Source organism: Haliotis rubra, unplaced genomic scaffold (assembly GCF_003918875.1).
Source record: "Haliotis rubra isolate DU_JTF1 unplaced genomic scaffold, ASM391887v1 Scf315, whole genome shotgun sequence".
Classification (NCBI taxonomy): domain Eukaryota; kingdom Metazoa; phylum Mollusca; class Gastropoda; order Lepetellida; family Haliotidae; genus Haliotis; species Haliotis rubra.
In genome coordinates, this window is record NW_025766986.1 from 1164077 (window position 1) to 1176494 (window position 12418).

A 12418-nucleotide genomic window follows, 5' to 3' on the forward strand; every position below is an offset into this window, starting at 1 on the left:
TTGAGGGGATAGAGCAAGGACAGCGTGGTGTCAGTAGGCTGTGTCTTAGTAGGGTATCCTGTTGTTCAGCATTGAGGGGATAGAGCAAGGACAGTTTGGTGTCAGTAGGCTGTGTCTTAGTAGGGTATCCTGTTGTTCACCATTGACGGGATAGAGCAAGGAGAGCTTGGTGTCAGTAGGCCTTGTCTTAGTAGGGTATCCTGTTGTTCAGCATTGAGGGGATAGAGCAAGGACAGCTTGGTGTCAGTAGGCTGTGTCTTAGTAGGGTATCCTGTTGTTCAGCATTCAGGGGATAGAGCAAGGGCAGCTTGGTGTCAGTAGGCTGTGTCTTAGTAGGGTATCCTATTGTTCAGCATTGAGGGGATAGAGCAATGGCAGCTTGGTGTCAGTAGGCTGTGTCTTAGTAGGGTATCCTGTTGTTCAGCATTGAGGCAATAGAGCAAGGACAGTTTGGTGTCAGTAGGCTGTGTCTTAGTAGGGTATCCTGTTGTTCAGCACTGAGGGGATAGAGCAAGGACAGCTTGGTGTCAGTAGGCTGTGTCTTAGGGGGGTATCCTGTTGTTCAGCATTGAGGGGATAGAGAAAGGACATCTTGGTGTCAGTAGACTGTGTCTTAGTAGGGTATCCTGTTGTTCAGCATTGAGGGGATAGAGGAAGGACACCTTGGTGTCAGTTGGCTGTGTCTTAGTAGGGTTTCCTGTTGTTCAGCTTTGAGGGGATAGACCAAGGACGGCAAGGTGTCCAGTATGCTCTATCACCTCAATGCTGAACAACATGATGCCCTACTAAGACAACCAACTGACACCAAGCTCCTCCTTCTCTGCTCTATCCCCTCAATGCTAACAACATGATGCCCAATCTTGCTCTAAGACACAGCCAATATGACACCAAGCTGTCCAAGCTGTTGCTCTATCCCCTCAATGCTGAACAACATGATACCCTACTAAGACACAGCATACTGACACCAAGCTGTCCTATTGCTCTATCACTCAATGCTGAACAACATGATACCCTACTAAGACACAGCCTACTGACAAAAGGCTGTCCTTCCTCTATCCCCTCAATGCTTTAACAACAGGATACCCTGCTAAGAACACCGCCTACTGACACCAAGCTGTCGCCTCTCTATCTCCCTCAATGCTGAACAACAGGATATCCTGCTAAGACAAGGCCTACTGACACTAAGCTGTCCTTGCTCTATCCCTTCAGTGCTGAACAACAGGATACCCCACTAAGACACAGCCTAATGACACCAAGCTGTCCCTGCTCTATCCCCTCAATGCTGAAGAACATGATGCCCTACTAAGACACAGCCTACTGACACCAAGCTGTCCTTGCTCTATCCCCTCAATGCTGAACAACTGTATACCCTACATAGACACAGCCTACTAACACCAAACTGTCCTTGCTCTATCGCATGAATGCTGAACAACAGGATACCCTACAAAGACACAGCCAACTGACGCCAAGCTGCCCCTTGCTCTATCCCTCAATGCTGAACAACAGGATACCCTACTAAGAGACACAGCCTACTGCACAGCTGTCGCTGTTTCTACCCCTCAATGCTGAACAACATGATGCCCTACTAAGACACAACCAACTGACACCAAGCTGTCCTTGCTCTATCACCTCAATGATGTACAACATGATGCCCTACTAAGACACAACCAACTTTACGCCAAGCTGTCACTTGCTCTATCCTCAATGCTGAACAACATGATGCACCTGCTGACAGACAGCCTACTGACACCCAAGTTCTCCTTCCTCTATCCCCACAATGCTAAACAAATGGATACCCTACTGAAAGCCTGCTGACGCCGAAGCCGACCTTGCTCTGTCCCTCAATGGTGAACAACAGGATACCCTACTAAGACACAACCAACTGACACCAAGCTGTCTGCTCTATCCCCTCAATCTGAACAACAGTATACCCTACTAAGACACATTTCTACTGACACCAAGTTGTCCTTGCTCTATCCCTCAATGCTGAACAACATGATACCCTACTAAGACACAACCACCTGACACCAAGCTGTCCTTGCTCTATCCCTCAATGCTGAACAACATGATGCTCCTACTAAGACACAGCCTACTGCCACTAAGCTGTCTTGCTCTATCCTCAATCCTGAACAACATGATGCCCTACTAAGACATCGGTGCTGACACCAAGTTGTCCTTGCTCTGCACCCTCAAAGCAGCGGCATGATTGCCCTACTAAGACACAGCGTACTTACACCAAGCTGTCCTTGCTCTATCCCCTCAATGCTGAACAACTGTATGCCCTACATAGACACGGCCTGCTAACGCAAGCTGTCGCGCTCTATCGCATGGATGCTGAACAACGGGATAATACCCTACAAAGACTGCAGCCAACTGACACCAAGCTGCCCTTGCTCTATCCCTCAATGCTGAACAACGGGATGCCCTACTAAAGACACGGCCTACTGACACCAAGCTGTCGTTGCTCTACCCCCTCAATGCTGAACAACATGATGCCCTACTAAGACACAACCAACTGACACCAAGCTGTCCTTGCTCTATCACCTCAATGATGTACAACATGATGCCCTACTAAGACACAACCAACTTACACCAAGCTGTCCTTGCTCTATCCCCTCAATGCTGAACAACATGATGCCCTACTAACAGACAGCCTACTGACACCAAGTTCTCCTTCCTCTATCCCCACAATGCTAAACAAATGGATACCCTACTAAGAGAAAGCCTACTGACACCAAGCCGACCTTGCTCTATCCCCTCAATGGTGAACAACAGGATAGCCTACTAAGACACAACCAACTGACACCAAGCTGTCCTTGCTCTATCCCCTCAATCCTGAACAACAGTATACCCTACTAAGACACAGCCTACTGACACCAAGTTGTCCTTGCTCTATCCCCTCAATGCTGAACAACATGATACCCTACTAAGACACAACCACCTGACACCAAGCTGTCCTTGCTCTATCCCCTCAATGCTGAACAACATGATGCCCTACTAAGACACAGCCTACTGCCACTAAGCTGTCCTTGCTCTATCCCCTCAATCCTGAACAACATGATGCCCTACTAAGACACGGCCTACTGACACCAAGTTGTCCTTGCTCTACACCCTCAAAGCTTAGCAACATGATGCCCTACTAAGACACGGCCTACTTACACCAAGCTGTCCTTGCTCTATCCCCTCAATGCTGAACAACTGTATACCCTACATAGACACAGCCTACTAACACCAAACTGTCCTTGCTCTATCGCATTTAGCTGAACAACAGGATACCCTACAAAGACACAGCCAACTGACACCAAGCTGCCCTTGCTCTATCCCCTCAATGCTGAACAACAGGATATCCTACTAAGACACAGCCTACTGACACCAAGCTGTCCTTGCTCTACCCCCTCAATGCTGAACAACAGGATGCCCTACTAAGACACAACCAACTGACACCAAGCTGTCCTTGCTCTATCCCCTCCATGCTGAACAACAGGAAACCCTACTAAGACACAGCCTACTGACACCAAGCTGTCCTTGCTCTATCCCCTCAATGCTGAACAAAAGTATACCCTACTAAGACACAGCCTACTGACACCAAGTTCTCCTTCCTCTATCCCCACAATGCTAAACAAATGGATACCCTACTAAGAGAAAGCCTACTGACACCAAGCCGACCTTGCTCTATCCCCTCAATGGTGAACAACAGGATACCCTACTAAGACACAACCAACTGACACCAAGCTGTCCTTGCTCTATCCCCTCAATCCTGAACAACAGTATACCCTACTAAGACACAGCCTACTGACACCAAGCTGTCCTTGCTCTATCCCCTCAATGCTGAACAACAGGATACCCTACTAAGACACAACCACCTGAAACCAAGCTGTCCTTGCTGTATCCCCTCAATGCTGAACAACACGATGCCCTACTAAGACACAGCCTACTGCCACTAAGCTGTCCTTGCTCTATCCCCTCAATGCTGAACAACATGATGCCCTACTAAGACACGGCCTACTGACACCAAGTTGTCCTTGCTCTACACCCTCAAAGCTTAGCAACATGATGCCCTACTAAGACACAGCCTACTTACACCAAGCTGTCCTTGCTTTATCCCCTCAATGCTGAACAACATGATACCCTACTAAGACACAACCAACTGACACCAAGCTGTCCTTGCTCTATCCCCTCAATGCTGAACAACATGATACCCTACTAAGACACAGCCAACTGACACCAAGCTGTCGTTGATCTTTCCCCTCAATGCTGAACAACATGATGCCCTACTAAGACACAACCAACTGACACCAAGCTGTCCTTGCTCTATCCCCTCAATGCTGAACAGCATGATGCCCTACTAACACACGGCCTAATGACACCAAGCTGTCCTTGCTCTGTCCCCTCCATGCTGAACAACAGGATACCCTACTAAGACACAGCCTACTGACACCAAGTTCTCCTTGCTCTATCCCCTCAATGCTAAACAAATGGATACCCAACTAAGACAAAGCCTACTGACACCAAGCCGACATTGCTCTATCCCCTCAATGGTGAACAACAGGATACCCTACTAAGACACAACCAACTGACACCAAGCTGTCCTTGCTCTATCCCCTCAATGCTGAACAACGTGATGCCCTACTAAGACACAGCCTACCGACACCAAGCTGTCCTTGCTCTATCCCCTCAATGCTTAACAAGAGGATACCCTTCTAAGACACAGCCTACTGACACCAAGTTGTCCTTGCTCTATCCCCTCAATGCTGAACAACATGATACCCTACTAAGACACAGCCTACTTACACCAAGCTGTCGTTGCTTTATCCCCTCAATGCTGAACAACAGTATACCCTACTAAGACACAACCAACTGACACCAAGCTGTCCTTGCTCTATCCCCTCAATGCTGAACAACAGGATACCCTACTAAGACAAGGCCTACTGACACCAAGCTGTCCTTGCTCTATCCCCTCAATGGTGAACAACAGGATACTCTACTAAGACACAACCAACTGACACCAAGCTGTCCTTGCTCTATCCCCTCAATGCTGAACAACAGGATGCCCTACTAAGACACATCCTACTGACACCAAGCTGTCGTTGCTCTATCCCCTCAATCCTGAACAACAGGATGCCCTACTAAGACACAGCCTACTGACACCAAGCTGTCGTTGCTCTATCCCCTCAATGCTGAACAACATGATGCCCTACTAAGACACAACCAACTGACACCAAGCTGTCCTTGCTCTATCCCCTCAATGCTGTGCAACATGATGCCCTACTAAGACACAACCAACTTACACCATGCTGTCCTTGCTCTATCCCCTCAATGCTGAACAACATGATGCCCTACTAAGACACGGCCTACTGACACCAAGCTGTCCTTGCTCTACCCCCTTAATGCTTAGCAACATGATGCCCTACTAAGACACAGCCTACTTACACCAAGCTGTCCTTGCTTTATCCCCTCAATGCTGAACAACAGTATACCCTACTAAGGCACAACCAACTGACACCAAGCTGTCCTTGCTCTATCCCCTCAATGCTGAACAACAGGATACCCTACTAAGACAAGGCCTACTGATACCAAGCTGTCCTTGCTCAATCCCCTCAATGCTGAACAACAGGATACCCTACTAAGACACAACCAACTGACACCAAGTCCTGCTCTATCCTTGCTCTATAAGACACAGCCTACTGACACCCTCAATGCCCCACTGCTGAACAACAGGATGCCCTACTAAGACACAAGGGCCTACTGACACCAAGCTGTCGTTGCTCTATCCCCTCAATGCTGAACAACAGGATGCCCTCAATGCTAAGTCACAGCCTACTGACACCATGCTGTCCTTGCTCTATCCCTCAATGCTGAACAACATGATACCCTACTAAGACACAACCAACTGACACCAAGCTGTCCTTGCTCTATCCCTCAATTGAACTCTATGACACCAAGCTGTCCCCTCAATGCTGAACAACAGGATACCCTACTAACACAAGGCCTACTGACACCAAGCTGTCCTTGCTCAAGTTGTCCTTGCTCTGTCCCCTCCATGCCAGACAACAGGATGCCCTATCCCAACAGGATCAATGGCTGAACAACAGGATGCCCTACTAAGACACAACCTACTGACACCAAGCTGTCCTTGCTCTATCCTCCTCTGCTGAACAACAGGATGATGCCCTGCTAAGACACACAGCTTATCTACTGACACCAAGCTGTCCTTGCTCTATCCCTCAATGCTGAACAACATGATGCCCTACTAAGACACAACCAACTGACACCAAGCTGTCCTTGCTCTATCCCTCAATGCTGAACAACATGATGCCCTACTAAGACACAGGCCTACTGACACCAAGCTGTCCTTGCTCTATCCCTCAATGCTGAACAACAGGATGCCCTACTAAGACACAGCCTACTGACACCAAGCTGTCGCTTGTTCTATCCCTCAATGCTGAACAACAGGATGCCCTACTAAGACACAGCCTATACTGACAAGCTGTCGCTTGCTCTCTCCCCTCAAGCAGGATGCCCTACTAGACGCTACAACCTACTGGCTTAGGCCGTCCTTCTCTATCCCTCAATGCTGAACAACAGCTGCCCTTGTTCCATCCCCTCCCTGAACAACAATACCCTACTAAGACACAACCTACTGAACAACAGGATATCCCTAAGACACAGCTGCTGTCCTTGCTCTATCCCTCAATGCTGACACAAGATGATGCCCTACTAAGACAAAGCCTACTGACACCAAGCTGGCCTTGCTCTATCCCCTCAATGCTGAATAACAGGACACCCTACTGAGACAAGGTCTACTGACACCAAGCTGTTCTTGCTCTATCCCGTCAATGCTGAACAACAGGATACCCTACTAAGACACAACCGACTTGCACCAAGCTGTCCTTGCTCTATCCCCTCAATGCTGAACAACATGATACCCTACTAATACACAGCCTACTGACACTAAGCTGTCTTTGCTCTCTCCTCTCAATGCTGATCAACATGATATCCTACTAGGACACAACCAACTGACACCAAGCTGTCCTTGATCTATCACCTCAATACTGAACAACATGATGCCCTACTAAGACACAGCCTACTGACACCAAGTTGTCCTTGCTCTGTCCCCTCCATGCTGAACAACAGGATACCCTACTAAGACACAGCCTACTGACACCAAGCTGTCCTTCCTCTCTACCCTCAATGCTGAACAACAGTATACTCCACTAAGACACAGCCTACTGACACCAAGTTGTCCTTGCTCTATCCCCTCAATGGTAAACAAATGGATACCCTACTAAGACACAGCCTACTGGCACCAAACCGTCCTTGCTCTATACCCTCAATGCTGAACAACAGGATACCCTACTAAGACACAGCCGACTGACACCAAGCTGCCCTTGTTCTATCCCCTCCATGCTGAACAACAGGATACCCTACTAAGACACAGCCTACTGGCACCAAACTGTCCTTGCTCTATCCTCTCAATGCTGAACAACAGGATATCCTGCTGAGACACAGCTTACTGACACCAAGCTGTCCTTGATCTATCCCCTCAATGCTGAACAACAGGAAACCCTACTAAGACACAGCCTACTGACACCAAGCTGCCCTTGCTCTATCCCCTCAATGCTGAACAACATGATGCCCTACTAAGACAAAGCCTACTGACACCAAGCTGGCCTTGCTCTATCCCCTCTATGCTGAATAACAGGACACCCTACTGAGACAAGGTCTACTGACACCAAGCTGTTCTTGCTCTATCCCGTCAATGGTGAACAACAGGATACCCTACTAACACAAAGCCTACTGACACCATGCTGTTCTTGCTTTATCCCCTCAATGCTGAACAACAGGATACCCTACTAACACAAGGCCTACTGACACCAAGGTTTCCTTGCTCTATCCCCTCAATGGTGAACAACAGGATACCCTACTAAGACACAACCAACTGACGCCAAGCTGTCCTTGCTCTATCCCCTCAATGCTGAACAACAGGATGCCCTACTAAGACACAGCCTACTGACACCAAGCTGTCGTTGCTCTTTCCCCTCAATGCTGAACAACATGGTGCCTTACTAAGACACAACCAACTGACACCAAGCTGTCCTTGCTCTATCCCCTCAATGCTGAACAACATGATGCCATACTAACACACGGCCTACTGACACCAAGGTGTCCTTGCTCTTTCCGCTCAATGCTGAACAATGTGATGCCCTACTAAGACACAGCCTACCGATACCAAGCTGTCCTTGCTCTACCCCCTCAATGCTTAACAACAGGATACCCTACTAACACACCGCCTACTGACACCAAGCTGTCCTTGCTCTCTCACCTCAATGCTGAACAACAGGATACCCTACTAAGACACAACCTACTGGCACCAAACCGTCCTTGCTCTATCCCCTCAATGCTGAACAACAGGATACCCTACAAAGACACAGCCGACTGACACCAAGCTGCCCTTGTTCCATCCCCTCCATGCTGAACAACAGGATACCCTACTAAGACACAGCCTACTGGCACCAAACTGTCCTTGCTCTATCCCCTCAATGCTGAACAACAGGATATCCTGCTAAGACACAGCTTATTGACACCAAGCTGTCCTTGATCTATCCCCTCAATGCTGAACAACAGGAAACCCTACTAAGACACAGCCTACTGACACCAAGCTGCCCTTGCTCTATCCCCTCAATGCTGAACAGCATGATGCCCTACTAAGACAAAGCCTACTGACACCAAGCTGGCCTTGCTCTATCCCCTCAATGCTGAATAACAGGACACCCTACTGAGACAAGGTCTACTGACACCAAGCTGTTCTTGCTCTATCCCGTCAATGCTGAACAACAGGATACCCTACTAAGACACAACCGACTTGCACCAAGCTGTCCTTGCTCTCTCCTCTCAATGCTGAACAACATGATACCCTACTATGACACAACCAACTGACACCAAGCTGTCCTTGACCTATCACCTCAATGCTGAACAACATGATGCCCTACTAAGACACAACCAACTGACACCAAGCTGTCCTTGCTCTATCCCCTGAATGCTGTACAACATGATGCCCTACTAAGACACAACCAACTGACACCAAGCTGTCCTTGCTCTATCCCCTCAATGCTGAACAACATGATACCCTACTAAGACACAACCTACTGGCACCAAGCTGTCCTTGCTCTATCCCCTCAATGCTGAACAACAGGATACCCTACTAAGACACAGCCGACTGACACCAAGCTGCCCTTGTTCCATCCCCTCCATGCTGAACAACAGGATACCCTACTAAGACACAGCCTACTGGCACCAAACTGTCCTTGCTCTATCCCCTCAATGCTGAACAACATGATACCTTACTTAGACAGAACCAACTGACACCAAGCTGTCGTTGCTCTATCCCCTCAATGCTGAACAACATGACGCCCTACTAACACACGGCCTACTGACACCAAGTTGTCCTTGCTCTGTCCCCTCAATGCTGAACAACAGGATGCCCTACTAAGACACAGCCTACTGACACCAAGCTGTCGTTGCTCTATCCCCTCAATACAGAACAACATGATGCGCTACTAAGACACAACCAACTGACACCAAGCTGTCCTTGCTCTATCCCCTGAATGCTGTACAACATGATGCCCTACTAAGACACAACCAACTGACACCAAGCTGTCCTTGCTCTATCCCCTCAATGCTGAACAACATGATACCCTACTAAGACACAGCCTACTGACACCAAGCTGTCGTTGCTCTATCCCCTCAATGGTGAACAACATGATACCCTACTAAGACACAGCCTACTGACACCAAGCTGTCCTTCCTCTATCCCCTCAATGCTGAACAACAGTATACTCTACTAATACACAGCCTACTGACACCAAACTGTCCTTGCTCTATCCCCTCAATGCTGAACAACAGGATATCCTGCTAAGACACAGCTTACTAACACCAAGCTGTCCTTGATCTATCCCCTCAATGCTGAACAACAGGAAACCCTACTAAGACACAGCCTACTGACACCAACTGCCCTTGCTCTATCCCCTCAATGCTGAACAACATGATGCCCTACTAAGACAAAGCCTACTGACACCAAGCTGGCCTTGCTCTATCCCCTGAATGCTGAATAACAGGACACCCTACTGAGACAAGGTCTACTGACACCAAGCTGTTCTTGCTCTTTCCCGTCAATGGTGAACAACAGGATACCCTACTAAGACACAACCGACTTGCACCAAGCTGTCCTTGCTCTATCCCCTCAATGCTGAACAACAGTATACCCTACTAACACAAGGCCTACTGACACCAAGGTTTCCTTGCTCTATCCCCTCAATGGTGAACAACAGGATACCCTACTAACACAAGGCCTACTGACACCAAGGTTTCCTTGCGCTATCCCCTCAATGCTGAACAACAGGATACCGTACTAAGACACAGCCTACTGACACCAAGCTGTCCTTGCTCTATCCCCTCAATGCTGAACAACAGGATACCCTACTAAGACACAACCGACTGGCACCAAGCTGTCCTTGCTCTATCCCCTCAATGCTGAACAACATGATGCCCTACTAAGACGGAGCCTTCTGACACCAAGCTGTTCTTGCTCTATCCCCTCCATGGTGAACAACAGTATACCCTACTAAGACACAGCCTACTGACACCAAGCTGTCCTTGCTCTATCACCTCAATGCTGAACGACAGGATACCCTACTAAGACAGCCTACTGACATCAAACTTTCCTTGCGCTATCCCCTCAATGCTGAACAACAGTATACCCTACTAAGACACCGCCTACTGACACCAAGCTGTCTTTGCTCTCTCCTCTCAATGCTGAACAACATGATACCCTACTAAGACACAACCAACTGACACCAAGCTGTCCTTGACCTATCACCTCAATGCTGAACAACATGATGCCCTACTAAGACACAACCAACTGACACCAAGCTGTCCTTGCTCTATCCCCTGAATGCTGTACAACATGATGCCCTACTAAGACACAACCAACTTACACCATGCTGTCCTTGCTCTATCCCCTCAATGGTGAACAACATGATACCCTATGAAGACACAACCTACTGGCACCAAACCGTCCTTGCTCTATCCCCTCAATGCTGAACAACAGGATACCCTACAAAGACACAGCCGACTGACACCAAGCTGCCCTTGTTCCATCCCCTCCATGCTGAACAACAGGATACCCTACTAAGACACAGCCTACTGGCACCAAACTGTCCTTGCTCTATCCCCTCAATGCTGAACAACATGATACCTTACTTAGACAGAACCAACTGACACCAAGCTGTCGTTGCTCTATCCCCTCAATGCTGAACAACATGACGCCCTACTAACACACGGCCTACTGACACCAAGTTGTCCTTGCTCTGTCCCCTCAATGCTGAACAACAGGATGCCCTACTAAGACACAGCCTACTGACACCAAGCTGTCGTTGCTCTATCCCCTCAATACAGAACAACATGATGCCCTACTAAGACACAACCAACTGACACCAAGCTGTCCTTGCTCTATCCCCTGAATGCTGTACAACATGATGCCCTACTAAGACACAACCAACTGACACCAAGCTGTCCTTGCTCTATCCCCTCAATGCTGAACAACATGATACCCTACTAAGACACAGCCTACTGACACCAAGCTGTCGTTGCTCTATCCCCTCAATGGTGAACAACATGATACCCTACTAAGACACAGCCTACTGACACCAAGCTGTCCTTCCTCTATCCCCTCAATGCTGAACAACAGTATACTCTACTAATACACAGCCTACTGACACCAAACTGTCCTTGCTCTATCCCCTCAATGCTGAACAACAGGATATCCTGCTAAGACACAGCTTACTAACACCAAGCTGTCCTTGATCTATCCCCTCAATGCTGAACAACAGGAAACCCTACTAAGACACAGCCTACTGACACCAAGCTGCCCTTGCTCTATCCCCTCAATGCTGAACAACATGATGCCCTACTAAGACAAAGCCTACTGACACCAAGCTGGCCTTGCTCTATCCCCTCAATGCTGAATAACAGGACACCCTACTGAGACAAGGTCTACTGACACCAAGCTGTTCTTGCTCTTTCCCGTCAATGGTGAACAACACGATACCCTACTAAGACACAACCGACTTGCACCAAGCTGTCCTTGCTCTATCCCCTCAATGCTGAACAACAGGATACCCTACTAACACAAGGCCTACTGACACCAAGGTTTCCTTGCTCTATCCCCTCAATGGTGAACAACAGGATACCCTACTAACACAAGGCCTACTGACACCAAGGTTTCCTTGCGCTATCCCCTCAATGCTGAACAACAGGATACCGTACTAAGACACAGCCTACTGACACCAAGCTGTCCTTGCTCTATCCCCTCAATGCTGAACAACAGGATACCCTACTAAGATACAACCGACTGGCACCA

The 12418-nt window shown here is 48.4% G+C and overlaps 1 protein-coding gene across 1 annotated transcript in view; it reads left to right on the top strand.

Annotated features, from left to right (window-relative positions):
• The window catches only part of LOC124283426 (protein wech-like), a 57713-nt gene that overhangs the window by 19352 nt on the left and 25943 nt on the right, over nucleotides 1-12418 (top strand). The window lies entirely within an intron of this gene.